Raw genomic sequence first — 25,153 nt, 5'->3', positions numbered from 1 at the left:
TGGAACTAAACTACAGAACCAGTGGGAACCTGTTCAACCTTCGTCGTCTCCAGGCCAGATCCAAGACCATCCCAACCTCTGTCGTCGAGCTACAGTACGCGGACGATGCCTGTGTCTGTTCACATTCAGAGACTGAACTCCAAGTCATTGTCAACGTCTTCACCGAGGCGTACGAAAGCATGGGCCTTACACTAAACATCCGTAACACAAAGGTCCTCCACCAACCTGACCCCGCCACACAGCACTGCCCCCCGGTCATCAAGATCCACGGCGTGGCCCTGGACAACGTGGACCACTTTCCATACCTCGGGAGCCTATTATCAGCAAGACATCGACGATGAGGTCCAACACCGTCTTCAGTACACCAGCGCAGCCTTCGGCCGCCTGAGGAAGAGAGTGTTCGAAGACCAGGCCCTCAAATCTGGCACCAAGCTCATGGTCTACAGGGCTGTAGTGATGCCTGCCCTCCTGTATGGTTCAGAGACATGGACCATGTACAGTAGACACCTCAAATCCCGTGGGAGGACAGACGCACCAACGTTAGCGTCCTCGATCAGGCCAACATTCCCAGCATCGAAGCACTGACCACACTCGACCAGTTCCGTTGGGCAGGCCACATTGTTCGCATGCCTGACACAAGACTCCCAAAGCAAGCGCTACTCGGAACTCCTACACGGCAAGCAAGCCCAAGGTGGGCAGAGGAAACGTTTTAAGGACATCCTTAAAGCCTCCTTGATAAAATACAACATCCCCACCGACACCAACACCAGCACGGAACAGGTGGGTGCTAAAGTTGGCCTTAGAATACTGAGGGCAGAGGAAGTGGGTAAAACACAGCAGGGTTTCTGACCAATGTTCCCGCTTAGTTTTTTTGGTGCGAGGTCCCTTTAAGTGGCTGCGCGGCCCATTCAACGTGTCGCACGCGACGGTTTCTCCCGTATAACAGCCGGTGAGCAGCCTGCGCAGGACCTCCAGACCACTGCTCAGCTCAACGGGAACGTTGGTTCTGAATACCGAGTGCTCGTTACTGATTCTCCTCCCACAAACAGCAATCAGATAATCTGCTTTCAATGATGTTTCTGTAAGCGGTTTCATAGACATCTCAAATCGCTGGAGAAATACCACCAACCATGTCTCCGCAACATCCCCGGCATCGAAGCACTGACCACACTCGACCAGCTCCGCTGGGCAGGCCACATTGTTGCAAGCGAGCTCAAGGTGGGCAGAGGAAACGTTTCAAGGGCACCCTCAAAGCCTCCCTGATAAAGTGCGACATCCCCACTGACACCCGAGAGTCCCTGGCCAAAGACCGCCCTAAGTGGAGGAAGTGCATCCGGGAGGGCGCTGGGCACCTCGAGTCTCATCGCCGAGAGCATGCAGAAAGCAAGCGCAGGCAGCGGAAGGAGCGTGCGGCAAACCAGTCCCACCCTCCCCTTCCCTCAACCACTGTCTGTCCCACCTGTGACAGAGACTGTAATTCCCGTATTGCACTGTACAGTCACCTGAGAACTCACTTTGAGAGTGGAAGCAAATCTTCCTCGATTTCGAGGGACTGCCCATGATGATGATGGTTGAGGGATAAATATTGACCAGCAGAACTGAACAACAATTTGTATCCCAAGGCACTTCACAGGAATATTATAAAACAAAACAATTGACACAGAGCTGCATAAGGAAAAATTAAGGTGACCGAAAGCTTGGTCAAAGAGGTGTGTTTTAAGGAGAGTCTTGGAGGAAAGAGAGGTAGAGAGGCGGAGAGGTTTAGGGAGGGAGTTCCAGAGCCTGGGGCCCAGGCAACAGAAGGCACGGCCACCAATGGTTGAGCGATTATAAACAGGGATGCTCAGGAGGGCAGAATTAGAGGAGGGCAGACATCTCGGGGGATGTGGGGCTCGATATTACAGGAGAGGCGCGGCCATGGAGGGATCTGAAAACAAGGATGAGAATTTTGACATCGAGGCGTTGTTTAACGTAGGTCAGCAAGCATAGGGGGTGATGAGTGAGCGGGACTCGGTGCGAGGTAGGACACGGGGCAGTGAGCACAGGGGGTGATGGGTGAGCGGGACTCGGTGCGAGGTAGGACACGGGGCAGTGAGCACAGGGGGTGATGGGAGAGCGGGACTCGGTACGAGGTAGGACACGGGGCAGTGAGCACAGGGGGTGATGGGTGAGCGGGACTCGGTGCGAAGTAGGACACGAGGCAGCGGAGTTTTGGATGAACTCAAGATTTTGTAGGATAGAATGTGGGAAGCCAGCCAGGAGTGCGTTGGAATAGTCAAGTCTAGAGGGAACAAAGTCCCTTGCTCTTCTTCCAATAGTGCCGTGGGATTATTTACATCCACACAAGGGGGAAGTTGGAGTCTCAAATGAGACGTTAATCTGTAAAATTTAGCTGCGTAAAATTTGTATACATTTCTTTTTTTCATTTTGCAGATATTTAATATATAGACCTACAAGAAAGAAAGATTTGCATTTATATAGCACCTTTCACGACCACTGGACTTCCCAAAGTACTTTACAGTCAATGAAGTACTTGTGGAGTGTAGTCACTGTTGTAATGTGGGAATGTATCCAAGTGTTTTACTGTATCTATAGGGTTGTATGAAATATAACGGTTGTCACTGTTGTAATGTGGAACTATTTATCCTCGTCTCTTATTTACAGTAAATAAGATAAGTGAAGTGAGCCGACATTGGGAGTAGGATCACTGCCAATACCCAGGGCAGCAAATTACCCATAAATAACATTCTCATTCTCACCAAAGACTCAACAAAGTATTGCCTACAGTATCAACACTGCGTGTACGCCTTCGATCTGGTCCAGCCCATCAATTACCAGATTTCATTCATTCACTTTCCCATGGTGGGATTTGAAGCCTGTTGTGGCTCAGTGAGTAGCACCCTCGCCTCAGAGTCAGAAGGTTATGGGTTCCAGCCCCACTCCAGAGACTTGAGCTCAAAAATCTCAGCTTATACTCCAGTGCAGTGCTGAGGGAGGGCTGGACTGTCGGAGGGGCAGTACTAAGGGAGTGCTGCACTGTCGGAGGGGCAGTACTGAGGGAGGGCTGCACCGTCGGGAGGGCTGCACTGTCGGAGGGGCAGTACTGAGGGAGCGCTGCACTGTTGGAGGGGCGCTACTAAGGGAGTGCTGCACTGTCGGAGGGGCAGTACTGAGGGAGGGCTGCACCGTCGGGAGGGCTGTACTGAGGGAGGGCTGCACCGTCGGAAGCGCAGTACTGAGGGAGTGCTGCACTGTCGGAGGGGCAGTACTGAGGGAGGGCTGCACCGTCGGAGGTGTCATCTTTTGGAAGAGACGTTAAACCGAGGCCCCGTCTGCTCCCTCAGGTGGACACAAAAGATCCCACGGGCAGTATTTCAAAGAGCAGGGGTGTTATCCCTCAATCAGCATCACTAAAAACAGATTATCCGGTCATTATCACATTGCTATTTGTGGGAGCTTGCTGTGTGCAAATTGGCTGCCACGTTTCCCACATTACAACAGTGATTACACTCTAAAAGTACTTCAGTGGCTGTAAAGCGCTTTGGGACGTGCGGCGGTGGTGAAAGGCACTATAGAAATGCAAATCTTTTTTTTCTCTCATGATCTCTGGATTGCTAGTTCAGTCCATAACCACGAGGTTACCGTAGGTGAATGTGCCCCTGTATATCCCGAATTTGATCCAATTTTAAATGCAGAGACACAAATTTGAAAGAAAAAGGTTAACCTCTATGGCCAGCTGGCTGGGGATAAATAGTAAGCAGGCAGCAGCCTCAATAATGCCCACTCCTCTACAGAGCACAGCGGCGTGCCGAGCCTTTGGGATCGCTCAAAGGAGCCGGTCCCACATTCCCGCCCAAAGTAACCCACCAGCTCACCGTTAATTACAGACAGGATCACAATTAAATCCGTCCCACGAGAACAATGCTGAAATTGAAAGCAATCACTAAGCACGGGCAACCTTCAGAGACACCACAGAGTCCCTGACCCGTGACACAATCAACGAGCCACTTCTTGAACATAGGGGCAGGAGGAGTTCATTCAGCCCCTCGAGCCTGTTCCATCATTCTATCAACTCCATTTATACACCTTTGTTCCTAGATTGTAAGGTCAGCAGGCTCACTTCCCTAAAGGGGAAAGAGAGAGAGAGCGATAAGGGAGTAAAGGAGTAAAGGGTTATGGGGAGCAGGCAGGGAAGTGGAGCCGAGTCCATGATCAGATCAGCCATCATCATAGGCAGTCCCTCGGAAATCGAGGAAGGCTTGCTTCCACTCCTAAAGTGAGTTCTTTGATGGCTGTACAGTCCAATACGAGAGCCACAGACCCTGTTACAGGTGGGACAGACGGTCATTGGGGGAAGGGGGGGGGGACTGGTTTGCCGCGCGCTCCTTCCGCTGCCTGCGCCTGACCTCTTCACGCTCGCAGCGTTGAGATTCGAAGAGCTCAACGCCCTCCCGGATGCACTTTCTCCACCTCGGGCGGTCTTCGGCCAGGGTCTTCCAGGTGTCAGTGGTGATGTCGCACTTTACCAGGGAGGCTTTGAGGGTGTCCTTGTAATGTTTCCGCTGCCCACCTTTGGCTCATTTGCCGTGAAGGAGCTCCGCGTAGAGCAGTTGCTTAGGGAGTCTCTGTCTGGCATGCGAACTAAGTGGCCTGCCCAGCGGAGCTGATCGAGTGTGGTCAGTGCTTCAATGCTGGGGATGTTAGCCTGGGCGAGGACACTGATGTTGGTGTGTCTGTCCTCCCAGGGGATTTGCAGGATCTTGCGAAGACATCGTTGGTGATATATCTCCAGCGACTTGATGTGTCTACTGTAAGTCGTCCATGACTCTGATCCATACAGGAGGGCCATGATCTTACTGAATGGCGGAGCAGGCTCGAGGGGCCGTATGGCCGACTCCTGTTTCTTATGCTCTTATGAGAGAAGAACTTCAGGACTTCTCAAAGCTTTACAGCCAATGAAGTACAGTCAAATGTAGGAAACACGGCAGCCAATTTGCGCACAGCAAGGTCCCACAAACAGCAGCATGATAATCACCAGATCATCTGTTTTTAGGTGCTGGTTGAACTAGTGAACCAGTTGGGTCTTTACGATAATCCGACAGCTCCATGGTCACAGTGACCGACACCAGCTTTTTATTCTTTTAATAAAAACTAAATTCACATCCTCCAACTGCAGTGGTGGGATTTGAACTTGCATTCTCTGGATTATTGGTGCTGCCCCCTGGATTACACGTCTTGTAACACAACCACCACACTGCTGTGCCCCACGATATTGCTGGGAGATGTGGATGGTGGGCGAGGACTTGCTGTGACTACCCTCCAGATATGCCCCTCAGTTAAACCGACTCAGCGTCACACGTGGGCACCTGGGGGAGGTTCCGGGGCATACCATTCCCCCGAACCACAGCCCACACTCAAACCGGGACGGGAGAATTTAGAAAAACTTTGAAAGGCAACAGACGTGCAAGGTGACAATTTTAAAACCGGAAACAAGAACTCCTCACGGAGCCTGGGAGTAGAATCCCTCAAATGTGTCGGCCGTGGCTAGTGAGTCGCCTTGAGTCAGAAGGTTGTGAGTTCGAGTCCCACTCAAGAGAGTCGAGTACAAAAATCTAGGCTGACACTCCCAGTGCAATGCTGAGGGAGCACTGCACCCTCAGAGGTACAGTCTTTCAGATGAGACGTTAAACCGAGGCCCCGCCTGCTCTCTCAGGTGGACAATAAAGATCCCACGGCACTATTTTGAAGACGAGCAGGGGAGTTATCCCCGGTGTCCTGGCCAATATTTACCCCTCAACCACCATAACAAAAACAGATTATCTGGTCATTATCACATTGCTGTTTGTGGGCTCTTGCTGTGCGCAAATTAACTGCCGCCTTTCCTACATTACAACAGTGACTGCACTCCAAAAGTACTTCGTTGGCTATAAAACGCTTTGAGGCACCAAAAAGGGATGAGTTCACAGGTGTTTCAACGTTCCAGGTTCTGAAATACATGTTGAAGGGTGGAAGATGCCTGTGTGTGGATTTTTTTATCCTGTGGTGGCCGTTGCACACCAGCCAAAAAAACACTGAGAACGTTCATCGCACTCTGCGAACACCCCCAGATCCTGAGATCTTGCAGGAGAATTAGATCCTGGTGCAGAAATTCCCGACAGAAACGCACCTTTAATCAAGCACGACCCAGACACCCAACAACTTTAAACTCTTCAACCAACCCATTCATTAAACGCACTTGAGAAAGCTAATAATGAGACAGGAATGCTTACAGGCACCACACAGAAACACCACCCACCAACACAATGCAATCACTGAACTCTAATAAAATATACCTCGAGCACGGAGCACAAGCGGGCCAGGGGTGAGAGCAATGCATTTCTTTCACCCTTTCTTTCACTGTGAAGAAGGCGACTGGATTTGACGTCACCCGAATCCAGGTCGGTGATTGGAGCGTGGGCAGGTACAACTGGAGCGACGAGAGTTCGCAGAGGGACGTGATCGGGGCCCAGGAAAGGCGTGAGTTCGGTGCCCAGAAGAGGCGTGGGCCCAGGGGCAGCACGGGCCCAGCCCACACCGCGATATGTGCACACACTAGGCCCGTGCAGCAGAGCAGGTCTCCAGTCATCCTGGTTAACCCTTGCCACTGGACCAAGACCGAGCTCAGTCAAGCCCATGTGGTGGCTGGTGTGCAATGACCACCCCTCGTTAAAAAAATCCACGCACAGGCATCTTCCACCCTTCAACATGTAGTTCGGGACCTGGAATATTAGGTCCTTCATTGAAACACCTGTGAACTCATCCTTTTTTGGAGTGAAAGCAAGTCATCCTCACTTCGAGGGACTGCCTATGATGATGATCTTTCATCCCACAGCTACAGTGCTGTCTAAAAAACACATAGCAAGACTGAAAATAAAAGATTTGTATTAATACAATGTCTTTCACAATCTCGGGAGATCCCAAAGCACTTTACAGCCAATGAAGCACTTTTGAAATATGGTCACTGTTGTAATGTAGGAAACGCAGCAGCTAATTTGCAGACAGCAAGCTCCCACAAGCAGCAATGAGGTAATGACCAGACAATTTGTTTTTTTAGTGATGTTGATTGAGGGATAAATATTGGCCGGGAAACCGGGGATAACTCCCCTGCTCTTATTCAAAATAGTACTGTGGAACTTTTTACATCCACTTGAGAGGGCAGACGGAGCCTGGTTTAACGTCTCATCCGAAAGACAGCACCTCCATCAGTGCAGGACTCCCTCAGTACTGCCCCTCCGACAGTGCAGTGCTCCCTCAGTACTGACCCTACAACAGTGCAGCGCTCCCTCAGTACTGCCCCTCCGACAGTGCAGCGCTCCCTCAGTACTGACCCTCCGACAGTGCAGCGCTCCCTCAGTACTGACCCTCCGACAGTGCAGCGCTCCCTCAGTACTGACCCTCCGACAGTGCAGCGCTCCCTCAGTACTGACCCTCCGACAGTGCAGCGCTCCCTCAGTACTGACCCTCCGACAGTCCATCACTCCCTCAGTACTGCTCCTTCGACAATGCAGCACTCCCTCAGTACTGCCCCTCCGACAGTCCAGCACTCCCTCAGTACTGCCCCTCCGACAGTGCAGCACTCCCTCAGTACTGCCCCTCTGACAGTCCATCACTCCCTCAGTACTGCTCCTTCGACAATGCAGCACTCCCTCAGTACTGCCCCTCCGACAGTGCAGCGCTCCCTCAGTACTGACCCTCCGTCAGTCCATCACTCCCTCAGTACTGCTCCTTCGACAATGCAGCACTCCCTCAGTACTGCCCCTCCGACAGTCTAGCACTCCCTCAGTACTGCCCCTCCGACAGTACTGAGGGAGTGCTGCACTGTCAGAGATGCCGTCTTTCGGATGAGACGTTAAACCGAGGTCCTGTCTGCCCTCTAAAGGTGCATGTAAATGATCCTATGGCATGATTCCGAACAAGAGCAGGGGAGTTCTGCCCGGTGCCCTGGCCAATATTTATCCCTCAACCAACATCAATAAAACGGATTAACTGTTCATTTATCTCATCACTGTTTGTGGGAGCAAATTGGCTGCTGCGTTTCCTACATTGCAACAGCGACTGCACAACCTTATCGGCTGTAAAGCCCTTTGGGACGTCCCGAGGTGGTGTAAGTTGCTATAGAAATGCAAGTCCTTTCTTTTTTTCCACCATCTCACTGTACTCAGAAGCCAGGACAATAATCAGAATAATCTCAAAAAAATACATGTCTGTTCCCACAAAAATCTAAACCCCGCTTCTTCGACTCCTATTCCTCACACTGCACGGTGAAAAGATTCATCGAAATTTCTCTCTGGCTAGCAGCAATGAATTAGAACATAAACCATCATCATAGGCAGTCCCTCGCAATTGAGGAAGACTTGCTTCCACTCTTAGAATGAGTCCTTAGGTGGCTGAACAGTCCAATACGAGAACCACAGTCCCTGTCACAGGTGGGACAGACAGTGGTTGAGGGAAGGGGAGGGTGGGACTGGTTTGCCGCACGCTCCTTCCGCTGCCTGCACTTGATTTCTGCATGCTCTCGGCGATGAGACCCGAGGTGCTCAGCGCCCTCCCGGATGCACTTCCTCCACTTAGGGTGGTCTTTGGCCAGGGGCTCCCAGGTGTCAGTGGGGATGGTGCACTTTATCAGGGAGGCTTTGTAACATTGGAACAATTACACACAGCTCCTTTCCCCAGGCACAACTACTGCATAGACATAGCCAACGCTTCTCAGGCACTGATCGCAGAACCTCCAAACTATGTCACAGGAGGGGGGAAATGCAGCAAGGAAGCTCCCCTCTATAGTTAATCCAACACACAGATCAAACAATAAATTACCAATCTATTTTTCTAACATAATCTGAGAGACTTCCCTTATAAAAACTTGGTGATGGGACAGGGCACTGGGGGACGAGAAATCCTAATCACTATTACAACACTTTTATCAACTCAGGTATTGCAGTGAATTAAATAGCATGAAATAAAGATCAGTTCGAAAATGGCACCACCTTATAAAAAATCTCTTTCCAAAGCATGTGCGAAGGGGAGAAATAAAATTCACACTACAGCCGGCTTCCCACAGTTAGAACAAACCGGGAAATGCAGTCAAACTGCTTTCCATCCAGACAATTCCCTCTGGTTCCAGGCAAGCCGGTCGGAGGATAATTATACATATTTTACACAAAGATATATTAAAAATATACAACAGCGCGAATTCCATCAACTGCACCAACACACGCAGAGCTCAAACATCACTTCAACCATTTCAATTACCGGAAACAGTTACATTAAAGCACACTCGTCCTAAAAAACAAAACAAATCATACTGCATATAAACATCTGACATTTTTGTATCAAAGTCGGGGGGGGGGGGGGGGGGGTGAGTGAAATCGGGGTGGGGGGGGGGGGGGGGGACGAAGTCGGGGGGGTCGCAGTTGTGAAGGGGAGGGGGCGGCAGGGGGGCTCAGAGGGCTCAGAGGGGAGGGGGTGCAGGGGAGCCTGAAGGGGGGGAAGGAGCGGGTTACCGGGCCGGGGGGGGGGGGGGAAGGAGCGGGTTACCGGGCCGGGGGGGGGGGGGGAAGGAGCCGGTTACCGGGCCGGGGGGGGAAGGAGCGGGTTACCGGGCCGGGGGGGGGGGGGAAGGAGCCGGTTACCGGGCCGGGGGGGGAAGGAGCGGGTTACCGGGCCGGGGGGGGGGGGAAGGAGCGGGTTACCGGGCCGGGTGGGGAAGGAGCCGGTTACCGGGCCGGGGGGGGGAAGGAGCCGGTTACCGGGCCGGGGGGGGAAGGAGCCGGTTACCGGGCCGGGGGGGGAAGGAGCCGGTTACCGGGCCGGGGGGGGAAGGAGCCGGTTACCGGGCCGGGGGGGGAAGGAGCCGGTTACCGGGCCGGGGGGGGGGAAGGAGCCGGTTACCGGGCCGGGGGGGGAAGGAGCCGGTTACCGGGCCGGGGGGGGAAGGAGCCGGTTACCGGGCCGGGGGGGGAAGGAGCCGGTTACCGGGCCTGGGGGGGAAGGAGCCGGTTACCGGGCCGGGGGGGGAAGGAGCCGGTTACCGGGCCGGGGGGGGAAGGAGCCGGTTACCGGGCCGGAGGGGGAAGGAGCCGGTTACCGGGCCGGGGGGGGAAGGAGCCGGTTACCGGGCCGGGGGGGGAAGGAGCCGGTTACCGGGCCGGGGGGGGAAGGAGCCGGTTACCGGGCCGGGGGGGGAAGGAGCCGGTTACCGGGCCGCGGGGGGGAAGGAGCCGGTTACCGGGCCGGGGGGGGAAGGAGCCGGTTACCGGGCCGGGGGGGGGAAGGAGCCGGTTACCGGGCCGGGGGGGGAAGGAGCCGGTTACCGGGCCGGGGGGGAAGGAGCCGGTTACCGGGCCGGGGGGGGGAAGGAGCCGGTTACCGGGCCGGGGGGGGAAGGAGCCGGTTACCGGGCCGGGGGGGGAAGGAGCCGGTTACCGGGCCGGGGGGGGAAGGAGCCGGTTACCGGGCCGGGGGGGGAAGGAGCCGGTTACCGGGCCGGGGGGGGAAGGAGCCGGTTACCGGGCCGGGGGGGGGAAGGAGCCGGTTACCGGGCCGGGGGGGGAAGGAGCCGGTTACCGGGCCGGGGGGGGAAGGAGCCGGTTACCGGGCCGGGGGGGGAAGGAGCCGGTTACCGGGCCGGGGGGGGAAGGAGCCGGTTACCGGGCCGGGGGGGAAGGTGCCGGTTACCGGGCCGGGGGGGAAGGTGCCGGTTACCGGGCCGGGGGGGAAGGTGCCGGTTACCGGGCCGGGGGGGAAGGTGCCGGTTACCGGGCCGGGGGGGGAAGGAGCCGGCTACCGGGCCGGGGGGGGGAAGGAGCCGGTTACCGGGCCGGGGGGGGAAGGAGCCGGTTACCGGGCGGGGGGGGGGGGGAAGGAGCCGGTTACCGGGCGGGGGGGGGGGGGAAGGAGCCGGTTACCGGGCCGGGGGGGGGAAGGAGCCGGTTACCGGGCCGGGGGGGGAAGGTGCCGGTTACCGGGCCGGGGGGGAAGGTGCCGGTTACCGGGCCGGGGGGGAAGGTGCCGGTTACCGGGCCGGGGGGGAAGGTGCCGGTTACCGGGCCGGGGGGGAAGGTGCCGGTTACCGGGCCGGGGGGGAAGGTGCCGGTTACCGGGCCGGGGGGGAAGGTGCCGGTTACCGGGCCGGGGGGGAAGGTGCCGGTTACCGGGCCGGGGGGGAAGGTGCCGGTTACCGGGCCGGGGGGGAAGGTGCCGGTTACCGGGCCGGGGGGGAAGGTGCCGGTTACCGGGCCGGGGGGGAAGGTGCCGGTTACCGGGCCGGGGGGGAAGGTGCCGGTTACCGGGCCGGGGGGGAAGGTGCCGGTTACCGGGCCGGGGGGGAAGGTGCCGGTTACCGGGCCGGGGGGGAAGGTGCCGGTTACCGGGCCGGGGGGGGGAATGTGCCGGTTACCGGGCCGGGGGGGGAATGTGCCGGTTACCGGGCCGGGGGGGGGAATGTGCCGGTTACCGGGCCGGGGGGGGAAGGAGCCGGTTACCGGGCCGGGGGAAGTATCCGGTTACGGGGCCGGGGGAAGGAGCCGGTTACCGAGCCGGGGACCGGGGGAAGGTGCCGGTTACCGGGCCGGGGGCCGGAGCCGGTTACGGGGCCGGGGGGGAAGGAGCCGGTTACCGGGCCGGGGGGGAAGGAGCCGGTTACCGGGCCGGGGGGGAAGGAGCCGGTTACCGGGCCGGGGGGGGGGGGGAAGGAGCCGGTTACCGGGCCGGGGGGGGGGGAAGGAGCCGGTTACCGGGCCGGGGGAAGGTGCCGGTTACCGGGCCGGGGTCCGGGGGAAGGAGCCGGTTACCGGGCCGGGGGAAGGAGCCGGTTACTGGGCCGGGGGGGGGGGGAAGGAGCGGGTTACCGGGCCGGGGGGGGGGGGGAAGGAGCCGGTTACCGGGCCGGGGGGGGGGGGGAAGGAGCGGGTTACCGGGCCGGGGGGGGGGGGAAGGAGCCGGTTACCGGGCCGGGGGGGGGAGAAGGAGCCGGTTACCGGGCCGGGGGGGGAAGGAGCCGGTTACCGGGCCGGGGGGGGAAGGAGCCGGTTACCGGGCCGGGGGGGGAAGGAGCCGGTTACCGGGCCGGGGGGGGAAGGAGCCGGTTACCGGGCCGGGGGGGGAAGGAGCCGGTTACCGGGCCGGGGGGGGAAGGAGCCGGTTACCGGGCCGGGGGGGGAAGGAGCCGGTTACCGGGCCGGGGGGGGAAGGAGCCGGTTACCGGGCCGGGGGGGGAAGGAGCCGGTTACCGGGCCGGGGGGGGAAGGAGCCGGTTACCGGGCCGGGGGGGAAGGTGCCGGTTACCGGGCCGGGGGGGAAGGTGCCGGTTACCGGGCCGGGGGGGAAGGTGCCGGTTACCGGGCCGGGGGGGAAGGTGCCGGTTACCGGGCCGGGGGGGAAGGTGCCGGTTACCGGGCCGGGGGGGAAGGAGCCGGTTACCGGGCCGGGGGGGGAAGGAGCCGGTTACCGGGCCGGGGGGGGAAGGAGCCGGTTACCGGGCCGGGGGGGGAAGGAGCCGGTTACCGGGCGGGGGGGGGGGGGGAAGGAGCCGGTTACCGGGCGGGGGGGGGGGGGAAGGAGCCGGTTACCGGGCCGGGGGGGGGAAGGAGCCGGTTACCGGGCCGGGGGGGAAGGTGCCGGTTACCGGGCCGGGGGGGAAGGTGCCGGTTACCGGGCCGGGGGGGAAGGTGCCGGTTACCGGGCCGGGGGGGAAGGTGCCGGTTACCGGGCCGGGGGGGAAGGTGCCGGTTACCGGGCCGGGGGGGAAGGTGCCGGTTACCGGGCCGGGGGGGAAGGTGCCGGTTACCGGGCCGGGGGGGAAGGTGCCGGTTACCGGGCCGGGGGGGAAGGTGCCGGTTACCGGGCCGGGGGGGAAGGTGCCGGTTACCGGGCCGGGGGGGAAGGTGCCGGTTACCGGGCCGGGGGGGAAGGTGCCGGTTACCGGGCCGGGGGGGAAGGTGCCGGTTACCGGGCCGGGGGGGAAGGTGCCGGTTACCGGGCCGGGGGGGAAGGTGCCGGTTACCGGGCCGGGGGGGAAGGTGCCGGTTACCGGGCCGGGGGGGAAGGTGCCGGTTACCGGGCCGGGGGGGAAGGTGCCGGTTACCGGGCCGGGGGGGAAGGTGCCGGTTACCGGGCCGGGGGGGGAATGTGCCGGTTACCGGGCCGGGGGGGGAATGTGCCGGTTACCGGGCCGGGGGGGGGAATGTGCCGGTTACCGGGCCGGGGGGGGAAGGAGCCGGTTACCGGGCCGGGGGATGTATCCGGTTACGGGGCCGGGGGAAGGAGCCGGTTACCGAGCCGGGGACCGGGGGAAGGTGCCGGTTACCGGGCCGGGGGCCGGAGCCGGTTACGGGGCCGGGGGGGAAGGAGCCGGTTACCGGGCCGGGGGGGAAGGAGCCGGTTACCGGGCCGGGGGGGGGAAGGAGCCGGTTACCGGGCCGGGGGGGGGGAAGGAGCCGGTTACCGGGCCGGGGGAAGGTGCCGGTTACCGGGCCGGGGTCCGGGGGAAGGAGCCGGTTACCGGGCCGGGGGAAGGAGCCGGTTACTGGGCCAGGGGGGGAAGGAGCCGGTTACCGGGCCGGGGGGGGGAAGGAGCCGGTTACCGGGCCGGGGGGGAAGGTGCCGGTTACCGGGCCGGGGGGGAAGGTGCCGGTTACCGGGCCGGGGGGGAAGGTGCCGGTTACCGGGCCGTGGGGGGGAAGGAGCCGGTTACCGGGCCGGGGGGGGAAGGAGCCGGTTACCGGGCCGGGGGGGGAAGGAGCCGGTTACCGGGCCGGGGGGGGAAGGAGCCGGTTACCGGGCCGGGGGGGGAAGGAGCCGGTTACCGGGCGGGGGGGGGGGGGGAAGGAGCCGGTTACCGGGCCGGGGTGCCGGTTACCGGGCCGGGGGGGAAGGTGCCGGTTACCGGGCCGGGGGGGAAGGTGCCGGTTACCGGGCCGGGGGGGAAGGTGCCGGTTACCGGGCCGGGGGGGGGGAATGTGCCGGTTACCGGGCCGGGGGGGGGAATGTGCCGGTTACCAGGCCGGGGGGGGGAATGTGCCGGTTACCGGGCCGGGGGGGGGAATGTGCCAGTTACCGGGCCGGGGGGGGGAAGGAGCCGGTTACCGGGCCGGGGGGGGGAAAGAGCCGGTTACCGGGCCGGGGGGGGGGGGGGGAAGGAGCCGGTTCCCGGGCCGGGGGGGGGGGGGAAGGAGCCGGTTACTGGGCCGGGGGAAGGGGCCGGTTACCGGGCCGGGGGGGAAGGAGCCGGTTACCGGGCCGGGGGGGGAAGGAGCCGGTTACCGGGCCGGGGGAAGGAGCCGGTTACTGGGCCGGGGGGAGGAGCCGGTTACCGGGCCGGGGGCCGGGTGATGCTCCCCCGCCGCCTACCCGCAGTTTCACGGCACGGTGAGAGGCGGCTGACGGCGGATTCGCGCTCCGCCGCCCTGCCGCCTCTACTGGAGCCGTGGCCGGGCCCGGAAGCCGAGGTGTGGGCCGCGCCGGGCCGGGACGGGCCCCGGGGTGAGGCGGGTTGTCCCGGGCCCGGTCCCGCGGCCTAGGCCCGGCGCTGGCTGTACGCTGGAGCCCCTGCCTTGCGCGCTTTACCTGGCCCGCTCTCGCTCTCTCGGTTCTTCCCCTCCCCCCTTCTCTAATCAATATGGCGGCGGCTCGGGCTGTCGCTCCTTCCGCAGCGAGGCCCCGCAGGGGTTAATCCCCGGTCCAAACCCGCGCTCCGCTTTGTGTCTGTGTGCCCGCCACACGCTCCGCGGATACCGTAGGCCCCCCGCGCGGTGGGACGCCGGGAGTTGTAGTTTATTTGTCAGGCGCCGCGTTCGACGCACGGTCGGGGGGGGGGGGTGACTACAACACCCGGCATGCACCGCTCCACTTGCTGCCCGGCCATGCATTGTGGGAGCTGTAGTTCACTAATCGGGAGTTGCTGTGATGGGGAAGCCGGTGAGAACTACAACTCCCAGCATCGGGGGGCATTGCGGGAGTTGTAGTTTGAAGTGGGATAGAGTATAAAAGTAGAGAAGTCCTGCTCCAACTGTACAGGGTATTGGTGAGGACACACCTGGAGTACTGCGTGCAGGTTTGATCTCTGTATTTAAGAAAGGATATACTTGCATTGGAGCCAGTTCATAGAAGTTTAATTACGTTGATTCTGGAGATGAGAAGATTGACTTATAGAAACATAGAAACATGGAAAATAGGTGCAGGAGTAGGCCATTCGGCCCTTTGAGCCTGCACCGCCATTCAATAAGATCATGGTTGATCATTCACCTCAGTACCCCTTTGCTGCTTTTTCTCCACAGCCGTTGATCTCTTGAGCTGTAAGGGCAAAGTCTAACTCCCTCTTGAATATATCCAATCAACGGGTATCAACAACTCTGTGCGGCAGGGAATTCCACAGGTTAACAACTCTCTGAGTGAAGAAGTTTTTCCTCATCTCAGTCCTAAATGGCCTACCCCTTATCCTATGACCATGTTCCCTGGTTCTGGACTTCCCAACATCGGGAACAATTTACCCGCATTTAACCTGCCCCGTCACATCAGAATTTTATACGTTTCTATGAGATCCCCTCTCATCCTTCTAAACTCCAGTGAATAAAGGCCCAGTTCATCCAGTCTTTCCTCATATGTCAGTCCAGCCATCCCTGGAATCAGTCTGGTGAACCTTCGCTGCACTCCCTCAATAGCAAGAACGTCCTTCCTCAGATTAGGAGACCAAAACTGAACACAATATTCCAGGTGAGGCCTCACCAAGGCCCTGTACAACTGCAGTAAGACCTCCCTGCTCCTATACTCAAATCCCCTAGCTATGAAGGCCAACTTTCAATGACCAATAAACCATGAAACCCAGGTCTTGTTGCACCTCCTCTTTTCCTAATCTGCCGCCATTCAGATAATATTCTGCCTCTGTGTTTTTGCCCCCAAAATGGATAACCTCACATTTATCCACATTATACTGCATCTGCCATGCATTTGCCCACTCACCTGACCTGTCCAAGTCACCCTGCAGCCTCTTAGCGTCCTCCTCACAGCTCACACCGCCACCCAGTTTAGTGTCATCTGCAAACTTAGAGATATTAAACTCAATTCTTTCATCTGAATCGTTAATGTACATTTTAAAGAGCTGGGGCCCCAGCACTGAGCCCTGCGGCACTCCACTAGTCACTGCCTGCCATTCTGAAAAGGACCCGTTTATCCAGGCTCTCTGCTTCCTGTCTGCCAACCAGTTCTCTATCCATGTCAGTACATTACCCCCAATACCATGTGCTTTGATTTTGTACACCAATCTCTTGTGTGAGACCTTGTCAAAAGCCTTTTGAAAGTCCAAATACACCACATCCACTGGTTCTCCCTTGTCCACCCTACTAGTAACACCCTCAAAAAATTCCAGAAGATTCGTCAAGCATGATTTCCCTTTCATAAATCCATGCTGACTTGGACCGATCCTGTCACTGCTTTCCAAATGCGCTGCTATTTCATCTTTAATGATTGATTCCAACATTTTCCCCACTACTGATGTCAGGCTAACCGGTCTATAGTTACCCATTTTCTCTCTCCCTCCTTTTTTAAAAAGTGATGTTACATTAGCTACACTCCAGTCCATCGGAACTGATCCCGAGTCGATAGACTGTTGGAAAATGATCACCAATGCACCCACTATTTCTAGAGCCACTTCCTTAACTACTCTGGGACGCAGATTATCAGGCCCCGGGGATTTATCAGCCTTCAATCCCATCAATTTCCCTCACACAATTTCTCGCCTAATAAGAATATCCTTCAGTTCCTCCTTCTCACTAGACCCATTGTCCCCGAGAACATCCGGAAGGTTATTTGTGTCTTCCTTCGTGAAGACAGAACCAAAGTATTTGTTCAATTGGTCTGTCATTTCTTTGATCCCCATTATAAATTCACCTGAATCCGACTGCAAGGGACCTACGTTTGTCTTCACTAATCTTCACATATTTATAGAATCTTCAGTAGTCAGTTTTTATGATCCCTGCAAGCTTCCTCTCGTACTCTATTTTCCCCCTCTTAATTAAACACTTAGTCCTCCTCTGTTAAATTCTAAATTTCTCCCAGTCCTCAGGTTTGTTGCTTTTTCCAGCCAATTAATATGTCTCTTCCTTGTATTTAAGACTATCCTTAATTTCCCTTGTTAGCCACGGTTGAGCCACCTTCCCCGTTTTATTTTTAATCCAGACAGGGATGTACAATTGCTGAAGTTCATCCAAGTGATCTTTAAATGTTTGCCATTGCCTATCCACCATCAACCCTTTAAGTATCCTTTGCCAGTCTATTCTAGCCAATTCACGCCTCATACCGTCGAAGTTACCTTTCCTTAAGTTCAGGACCCTAGTTTCCGAATTAACTGTGTCACTCTCCATCTTAATAAAGAATTCTACCATATTATGGTCACTTTTCCCAAGGGGCCTCGCACAACAAGATTGCGGATTAGTACCTTCTCATTACACATCACCCAGTCTAGGATGGCCAGCTCTCTAGTTAGTTCCTCGACATTTTGGTCTAGAAAACCATCCCTAATACACTCCAGGAAATCCTCCTCCACCGCATTGGTACCAGTTTAGTTAGTCCAATCAATACGTAGATTAAAGTCGCCCATAATAACTGCTGTACCTTTATTGCACACATCCCTTATTTCTTGTTTGATGCTGTCCCCAACCTCACTACTACTGTTTGGTGGTCTGTACACAACTCCCACTAGCGTTTTCTGCCTCTTGGTTCCACAGCTCCACCCATACCAATTCCACATCATCCAGGCTAATGTCCTTTCTTACTATTGCATTAATTTCCTCTTTAACCAGCAATGCCACCCCACCTCCTTTTCCTTTCACTCTATCCTTCCTAAATGTTGAATACCCCTGGATGTTGAGTTCCCAGCCTTGGTCACCCTGGAGCCATGTCTCCATGATGCCAATTACATCATATCCGTTAACTGCTGTCTGCGCAGTTAATTCGTCCACCTTATTCCGAATACTCCTCGCATTGAGGCACAGAGCCTTCAGGCTTGTCTTTTTAGCATACTTTGCCGCTTTAGAATTTTGCTGTAATGTGGTCCTTTTTGTTTATTGCCTTGGGTTTTGTTGTGTATCTGTAAAGCATGCACTCCCATGTTCCGCCATCAGGGAGCTCATCCCCTGAAGTCCCAAGGGACCCCAGCATCCCTTGGGAGCACTGTATATAAGCCGGCCCCTAAGGCCTGTTCCTCACTCTGGAGTGTCTTAATAAAAACTGAGGTCACTGTTACTTTAACCTGTGTGCAGTCTCATTTGTGTTAGGAACACAATAACTGGCGATGAGGATACGAATCCAACGCAAAGATGCAGCAAACTGTGGGCATCCTGGAGAAGTTCTCAGAGGGTGAGGACTGGACGCCTATGTTGAACGGCTAGACCAGTACTTTGTAGCCAACGAGCTGGACGGAGAAGGAAGCGCTGCAAAAAGGAGAGCGGTCCTCCTCACGGTCTGCGGGGCACCGACCTACAGCCTCATGAAGAATCTTCTGGCTCCAGTGAAACCCACAGATAAGTCATATGAGGAGCTGTGTACACTGGTTCGGGAGCATCTTAACCCGAGGGAGAGCGTGCTGATGGCGAGGTATTGGTTCTACACGTGCCAGCGATCTGAAGGTCAGGAAGTGGTGAGCTACGTCGCCGAGCTAAGGCGACTTGCAGGACAATGTGAGTTTGATGGCTACCTGGAGCAGATGCTCAGAGACTTTTTTGGACTGGACATTGGCCCGAGACCATCCTACGAAAACTTTTGACTGTAGAGACACCGACCCTCAGTAAAGCCATTGCGATAGCACAGGCGTTTATGGCCACCAGTGATAACACCAAACAAATCTCTCAGTACACAAGTGCTAGCAATGTTCATAAATTAACTGGAACTGTGTTTGCGAGCAGAAATGTACAGGGCAGAAACCACGAGTCTGCAACTGCCAACAGGCCTCAGGTGACCCAGATGACGAGTCCCCAACAAAGGATGAATGCAAAGCAATTCACACCTTGTTGGTGTTGTGGAGGCTTCCATTCAGCCTATTCATGCTGCTTCAAAGGGTATGTTTGCAAGAGCTGTGGAACAATGGGGTACCTCCAACGAGCTTGTAGATGAGCTGCAAGCTCTGCAAAACCTGCTAACCACCACGTGGCAGAGGAAGATTGGCCTATGGTGGATCAAAGCAATTTCAGGCCTCAGAGAGAGGAGGCAGATGCTGAAGTACATGGGGTGCACACATTTTCGACGAAATGTCTACCTGTAATGCTAAATGTAAAATTGAATGGCTTACCCGTAGCCATGGAACTGGACACTGGCGCTAGCCAATTAATCATGAGTAAAAAAGATGTTTGAGAGACTGTGGTGCAACAAAGCACTCAGACCAGCCCTGAGCCCCATCCACATGAAACTGAGAATGTGCACCAAAGAGCTTATCACTGTCCTGGGCAGCGCCATAGTCAAGGTCACCTACGAGGGCACGGTGCACGAACTGCCACTCTGGATTGTCCCGGGCGATGGCCCACACTGCTTGGAAGGAGCTGGCTGGGAAAAATCCGCTGGAACTGGGATGACATCCGAGCGCTATCACATGTCGATGAGGCCTCATGTACCCAGGTTCTTAACAAATTTCCTTCCCTTTTTGAGCCAGGCATTGGAAACTTTTCCAGAGCGAAGGTACGGATCTACTTGGTCCCAGAGGCATGACCCATTCACCACAAGGTGCGAGCGGTACCTCATATGATGAGGGAGAGAGTGGAAATCGAGCTGGACAGGCTACAACGCGAGGGCATCATCTCACCAGTGGAATTCAGCGAGTGGGCCAGCCCGATTGTTCCAGCACTCAAATGTGATGGCACGGTCAAGATTTGCGGCGATTATAAAGTAACTATTAATTGTTTCTCGCTACAGGACCAATACCCATTACCGAAGGCAGACGACCTATTTGTGACGCTGGCAGGAGGCAAGACATTCACCAAGCTCAACCTGACTTCGGCCTACATGACGCAAGAGCTGGAGGAGTCTTCGAAGGGCCTCACTTGCATCAACACGCACAAGGGACTGTTCTTCTACAACAGATGCCCATTTGGAATTCGGTCGGCTGCAGCAATCTTCCAGAGAGCCTACTCAAGTCGGTACCACGCACGGTGATTTTTCAAGATGACATATTGGTCACGGGTTGGGACACCATCGAGCACCTACAAAACCTGGAGGAGGTCCTCCAGCGACTGGATCACGTAGGGCTGCGGCTGAAGAGGTCGAAATGCGTCTTCATGGCAACAGAAGTGGAGTTTTTGGGGAGAAAGATCGTGGCGGACGGCATTCGGCCCACAGACGCCAAGACAGAGGCTATCAGGAACGCGCCCAGGCCACAGAACGTCACGGAGCTGCGGTCGTTCCTGGGACTCCTCAACTATTTTGGTAACTTCCTGCCGGGGTTAAGTACCCTCTTAGAGCCCCAACATGTGTTATTGCATAAAGGTGAGAACTGGGTATGGGGAAAAAAACAAGTAATTGCTTTTGAGAAAGCCAGAAACATTTTATGTTCCAACAAGCTGCTTGTATTGTATAACCCGTGTAAAAGACTTGTGCTAGCTTGTGATGTGTCGTCGTACGGAGTCGGGTGTGTATTACAACAAGCTAACGTTGCGGGGAAGTTGCAACCTGTCGCCTATGTCTCCAGGAGCTTGTCTAAGGCCGAGAGGGCCGACAGCATGATTGAGAAAGAGGCATTAGTGTGTGTGTTCGGGGTAAAGAAAATGCATCAGTTCCTGTTTGGCCTCAAATTTGAGCTGGAAACCGATCACATGCCCCTCATATTCCTGGTCGCTGAAAACAAGGGGATAAATACTAATTGTAAAGTCCTGTCCCCTCAGTACAGATTCACACAAGGCATGTGGTGAAGTCAAGGTCACTCTGGACCTGCACCTTTATTTCCCAGCTCTGTAATGCTGCACTTGCCTGAGACCTGTCCTTATATACCTGTCTCTTGCAAGTGCACCCCTGGTGGTAAGGTATGCTGGTGGTTACAGGTCATATCTTACTACAGTCATGTATAGCATGTTAGGATACAGTTATATATAATAATGTAAGATACATGACATCACCCTCCCCCAAGGTCTTATTGTCTTTATAGGTTCAGTCTCTCAGGTGGTCTACGATCTCGCGTGGAGTGTCTGAGTTGTGGTTCAGTTGTTTGCCTTGGTGTCTGTTTTTCTTTGGGTGTGGTTGCTGGTATCTCGCCTGGGCTGTCTGTTTCGATTGGTGTGATTGTTGTTGACTCGCCTGGGCTGTCTGTTGGGATTGCCCTTTCCTCAGGTTGTTCCCTCTGTCTGTCCACCAGGTGTGGTGCGAGTTCCACATTGTAGTCTGCCTCTGGTTCCACAGTGTTGTTGGTAAATCTGCTTTTGACTTGGTCTACATGCCTCCGGCAGGTTTTGCCATTGTCCATTTGTACTACCAGTAGCCTGTTTCCTTCCTTGCCTGTTACTGTCCCTGCAAGCCATTTGGGATCCCTGCCATAGTTTAGTACAAACACTTTGTCCCCTATCTCGTTCCATCTCCCCCTCGAATTTCTGTCATGGTACTCAGTCAGCTTACGGTGCTTTGCCTCAACGATTTCGTGCATGTCTGGGAGGATTAATGAGAGCCTTGTTTTTAAACTTCTTTTCATCAACAGTTGCGCAGGGGGGAAGTCAGTGAGTGCGGACGAGATCTGTATGCCAGCAGCAGTCGCGACAGGCGACCCTGCAGCGTGGGACCTTGGATTTTAAGCATGCCTTGTTTAATGATTTGCACTGCTCTCTCCGCCTGGCCGTTGGAGGCCGGCTTGAACGGTGCCGCCTTGACGTGATTTATGCCGTGGTCAATTATAAAGTCTTGGAATTCTGCGCTGGTGAAGCACGGACCATTGTCACTGACCAATATTGTCAAGGATTTTGTGCGTTGCAAACATGGTTGCGAGGCTCTCCACAGTGGTGGAGGTTGTGCTCGAGTTTAAAATGGTGCATTCGATCCACTTTGAAAATGCATCTACAACTACGAGGAACATTTTGCCCATGAATGGGCCCGCATAGTCTACGTGCACCTGCGACCACTGTTTGGTAGGCCAGAGGCTCAGTGGAGCCTCCCTGGGGGCATTGCTGAGTTGGGCACAAATGGTGCACCTTCGGACGCAGAGCTCCAAGTCCGCGTCAATACCAGGCCACCAGACGTGGGATCTGGCTATGGCCTTCATGAGAACGATCCCCGGGTGTTCGCGGTGGAGCTCCCGGACAAATGCCTTTCTGCCTCACAGAGGCATGAATACTCAGCTGCCCCACATCAGGCAGTCTGCTTGTAGTGATAGCTCATGCATGCGCCTGTGAAAGGGTTTTAATTCCTCGGGGCAGGTATCGCGAGCCTCTGCCCAGTCACCGGTTAGGACACATCTTTTTACTAAGGATAACGTGGGGTTGCTGACCGTCGAGGCTCTGATTTGGTGAGCCATCATGGGCGAACCTGTGGACTCAAAGGCATTGATTGCCATGACTATCTCACAGTCCTGTTCGTCAGACGCTTCCGTGGTCGCCAGGGGTAGCCTGCTGAGCGCATCGGCACAGTTGTCTGTGCCTGGTCTGTGCCTTATTGTGTAGTCGTAGGACGCCAGCATGAGTGCCCACCATTGAATTCGCGCCGAGGCGTTGGCGTTTATTGCCTTGCTCTCGGATAGGAGGGACGTGAGGGGATTGTGGTCGGTTTCTAACGCGAACTTGGCCCCGAAAAGTTATTGGTGCATCTTTTTGACACCATACACGCATGCGAGCGCCTCCTTCTCGACCATTCCGTACCCGCGCTCTGCCCACGAAAGTGACCTGGAGGCATAAGCTATGGGTTGTAATTTGCCCGCACTATTGACATGTTGCAAAACGCACCCGACTCCATACGCTGACGCATCGCATGTGAGAACTAGCTTTTTACCTGGGTCAAAGAAAGTCAAAACACTGTTGGAACACAGAAGGTTGTGTGCCTTATTGAAGGCGCGTTCCTGGGCGTCCCCCCAAAACCAATCGCACCCCTTCCTGAGTAGCACGTGGAGAGGCTCCAGCAGTGTGCTTAAGTTCTGCATAAAGTTCCCAAAGTAATTGAGTAGCCCGAGAAAGGCGCGCAGTTCTGAGACATTCCGGGGCCTGGGTGCCAGGCGAATTGCTTCTGTTTTGGACTCTGTTGGGCGGATTCCATCAGCGGCAATCCTTCTGCCGAAAAATTCAACCTCGGGTGCGAGAAACAGGCACTTGGATTTCTTGACTCGTAGGCCTACCCGATCCAACCGCTTTAGTACTTCCTCCAAATTACGGAGATGGGAGTCGGTGTCCCTGCCCGTGATAAGTATGTCGTCTTGAAATACAACCGTCCCAGGGATGGACTTGAGCAGACTCTCCATGTTGTGCTGGAATATGGCAGCTGCCGACCTGATGCCGAATGGGCATCGATTGTACATGAAAAGGCCTCGATGTGTGTTGATGGTGGTGAGTAGCTTGGATTCCTCGGTCAATTCTTGCGTCATATACGCAGATGTGAGGTCTAATTTTGAGAAAAGTTTACCTCCAGCCAATGTGGCAAATAAGTCCTCCGCTCTGGGCAGCGGGTACTGGTCCTGTAGGGAGACTCTGTTTATGGTAGATTTGTAGTCCCCACAGATTCGTACGGATCCATCAGGCTTCATGACTGGGACAATGGGACTTGCACAGTCGCTAAATTCCACAGCTGATATAATGCCTTCCCGCAGAAGCCTGTCTAGTTCGTGTTCAATCTTTTCCCTCATCACATAGGGTACAGCTCTGGCCTTTTGATGGACCGGTCTAGCATCCTGTGCGATGTAGATTTTGACTTTGGCCCCTTTGAAAGTGCCCACACCTGGCTGAAAGAGATGTTCAAATCACTTTATAACTGTTGAGCAGGAGGTCCGTTCCTCTAATGACATGGCATGGACATCATCCCATTTCCAGTTTAGTTTTGCCAGCCAGCTTCTCCCCAGCAGTGCTGGGGGGTCTCCAGGGACAATCCACAGGGGAAGTCGGTTCACTGTCCCTTTGTGTGTGACAGAGAGCATGGCGCTGCCGAGGACTGGTACGATTTCTTTGGTATAGGTCCTTAGTGTGGTGTCGACCCTTGTGAGTTTTGGTCTGTCTCTTTTATGTGGCCACAGTTGTTCAAATTGTTGAGCGCCCACGAGAGATTGACTCGCTCCCATATCCAGCTCCATGTTGACAGATATCCCGTTGAGTAGGACCCTCATCATTATAGGAGGCGTCCTGTTGTAGGAGCAGCGGCCATTGATCGTGTTGACCCGCTGTACATTGGTGTCCAGCGTCTTCTGGTCCGCTTTCCGACCCATCCGATTCGTATACCAGCTGAGCTGCCGTTTTTTTGCACATGCGGGCCAAATGCCCTGTATATTCACAATTTCTGCAAACAGCCGGCTGAAATCGACATCCCCTTGACGAGTGCCCACCCCCACACCTCCAGCACAGACCTGTTCCATTGTTTAAAGTGTTCCCAAAGAATGAGCTGCGTCTGGCTGATCTCTCTTGAGCTTCTCTCAGTTTGTAGTTGATTGCTCGCATTGTGGGTTGATGAGGTGTGAACGGCCGTTCCTGTGGCCCTTGATGGCTTCTGCCTGCTGTCGAGAGCCTGTTCTCACGGTTTTTTCTGTGTGTGGGGGTAGCAGTTTGTTTAGTGCTGTGAACTTCTTCTTCCGATATTTCGTTAGTTGTCGTACCTGCATTGTAAATCAACCTCGTTTCTTCTTCCCCTACCAAGAAGTTCTGTGCAACCAGTGCTGCTGCCTCTAAGGTCAGGTTCTTGGTCTCTATGAGCTTTCGGAATATGCCTGCGTGGCCTATTCCTTCAATGAAAAAGTCTCTCAGCATTTCTCTCCTCAGTTCATCGGAGAACTCACATAAACTAGCCAACCTCCAAAGTTCCGCCACAAAGTCGGGTATGCTCTGGCCCACACAGCGTCTGTAGTTGTAGAAGCTGTGTCTGGCCATGTGTAGGCTGCTCGCTGGCTTCAGGTGGTCTCTTACCAGTGTGCTCAATTCTTCAAACGACTTGCTTGCTGGTTTCTCGGGTGCCAACAGATCCTTCATTA

The 25,153-nt window shown here is 55.8% G+C and overlaps 1 protein-coding gene across 1 annotated transcript in view; it reads right to left on the bottom strand.

Annotated features, from left to right (window-relative positions):
• Nucleotides 1–14,801, bottom strand: part of LOC139264777 (casein kinase II subunit alpha) — a 101,205-nt gene extending 86,404 nt beyond the window's left edge. Inside the window, exon 1 of the mRNA XM_070881896.1 lies at nt 14,602–14,801. The gene's annotated coding sequence lies outside the window, so the exon portion shown is untranslated. The remainder of the gene's footprint in view (nt 1–14,601) is intronic.
• Between the last annotated feature and the right edge of the window lie 10,352 nt (nt 14,802–25,153).

Source organism: Pristiophorus japonicus, chromosome 5 (assembly GCF_044704955.1).
Source record: "Pristiophorus japonicus isolate sPriJap1 chromosome 5, sPriJap1.hap1, whole genome shotgun sequence".
NCBI classification, from domain to species: Eukaryota; Metazoa; Chordata; class Chondrichthyes; family Pristiophoridae; genus Pristiophorus; species Pristiophorus japonicus.
Note: the sequence above shows the minus strand (reverse complement) of the source record. Positions and strands in the feature narration are given on the sequence as shown.